Source organism: Columba livia, chromosome 1 (assembly GCF_036013475.1).
Source record: "Columba livia isolate bColLiv1 breed racing homer chromosome 1, bColLiv1.pat.W.v2, whole genome shotgun sequence".
NCBI lineage: Eukaryota > Metazoa > Chordata > Aves > Columbiformes > Columbidae > Columba > Columba livia.
In genome coordinates, this window is record NC_088602.1 from 108,178,207 (window position 1) to 108,180,532 (window position 2,326).

The window sequence follows — 2,326 nt, forward strand, 5'->3', positions numbered from 1 at the left end:
AATTTGACATCTTCTAAGTGGAAAATTCATGGGGTGGACACACAGGTATTTTCCCATGATTGTTTGTCTCTCTGGAAATTTACTAGTCAGTTGTGGTTACAAACTCAGTAATCTTTTGGGCCTAACATTTATGTTGGTGCTAAGCAATCTCTGAACTGTTTTAGAAATCATCCAATGCAAACATTAAAAACATCACATACAGTGCATATCCTTAAACTAGAAACATCATGGAAGAAGGCTACCAATAAGATAAATTTGGTTGTTAGAGTTGGAGCTTACTAGCAAATTCATGGCAGCAGTTTTATACTATAGATCTTGATTGCCAGAAGGGTGGATGTATTGTGTCATTCCAGAATCCAGTGCAATGAGGTGATATATACAGTTACATGAAAGAATATGGAAACCTGCATGTCTTTTACTTTCAAGTGAAATCCCCAAACAATACACTCCATGTAATGGACACATTTATGTAAATTGAATTAAAGGAGCGCACAAATTTTGTGCTAGCTTTCCGTTCAAGGTGAATTTCTGTCTGTATGGGAGAAGCAAATGTCTTTCTGGTTTCTTTTTCTGGTGTTTGTTTGTTTGGGTTTTTTTGTTTGTTTTTAAAACAAAACATTTCTAATGCAGCATTAAAGCTCTCTTAAAAGATGTCTTGACTGTTTACCTGTATATATTTCCCACTTCATGATGCTACTGAACAAGAGAGAATAGACATAGGCAAAGAACAGAAAGCTGTTTTAAACGCTAACCTGGGAGTATGGGGATTTTTTTGCATGCTTAGTTTATACTGTAATGATGATGAGAGCCTTTGTGGTGTGCTGAAATGCAAAATCAATGTAAAGCACTTAAGGAAAATAAGTAAAAATAGAAAATGTTAATATAGGAGTGGATTTAAGCACTGGAGAAGGTAGTATAAGAAATAATTCCACACTAGCAGTGACATGGAAGCGATGAGTCTTTTAAGTCCATTAACTCTGTGAGTCAGTGAATCTCTTGTGACAAACACCGAGAACTCTACGTAACAGTCTGTGACTTCCTGCTTTCTTCCTGCAGCCTATAAAATAATGCAAACGTATATTTGTCACATTATTTTTAACTTCACATGTTTTTAGTATCCTTTCTCTCCTGGGAGTCATGTGAAAGAATATATAACATAGAAATCACTGAGGAAGCGATATATTCACTTCAGCCTCACCTTTGCCATCACTAGTTAATTTGCAGTTGTGGCAGAGACTGCTGTGATGAAAGTAGATGTGGATCAATCTCTTTAGGGATAAGGTTAGAGCTGGTTTACCATGGTACATTAAAATGTGTGTGCATGCGCAGAGGTATATGACAGGTGGTTTATTTTCATATAATAGAAGTATGTAAACATGTTCCTGCCACTGTACATTTTGCCTTGACTTTTAAATGAGGCCAAAATTAAGACAACAAGGGGTCAGTTGGGTTTCAGAAGAAATGTTCTGTGAAGTACATGGTACGTTATACCAGTATAAAGAGTTATGCATGAATTAGTGAGTGGAGCATGCACCCGGACCAGGAGATGAAGCAAATATGTTTCAGCTTTTCCGCAGATCACTCTTTGAAAAAGCAGACAATGATTATTTGCTTCTAGATTCACCAAGAGAAAGTATTCAACAGATTGTGAAGTGTCTGGCACAGCACTCAGATAATTCCAAGACACTCGGTGACAACTTTTTGGCTTTCACATCCTTAACGGCAAACAGTCCCTGAGAGGATGTGCTCAGGGAAGCATGTGCCAAACTCCTTGAGAAGCTCTGCAGGGCTGACATTTTTTGTGACACTAACTCTGTATATTCCCTTCTGGCTCAGGAGAGGACTTTTCCCTGCTTCATGATGCACATTCAGTTCTTCCACCCAACGGAGTGGCACAGTAGAACCAGCTGGCGTACCATGGAGAGGAATAAATCCCTGCTCAGTTCTGCACAGCGGTGTCACCTGCCTGTTCAGGATTCCCATTTCTCTCCAAGTTACCCCTAAGACACATTTCTGTCATTGCCCCTTGCCCTCACCACCACAATGTCTCCCAGCAGCACAGTTTGTGGCAGAACAGCCCTTGCGTATAGAAACTCAGTCCAGGTGACCATTGCCTGGCACACGGGAGTTCCCGCACCGTGAGTCATGCTACAGAGGCACACCTTTCCATTTATGAGCTGTTCTTACACTCCAGGGCATGAAATTTTCATTAAAACTGTTGTTTGTGTTTGTTTTTTTTGTAGAAAATAGTATGGGTGAGCAAAGCATCTTGTGGGAAACATTTGCCATCCTTAAGAAAATCAGAAATTTTTCAGGATACTGCAAG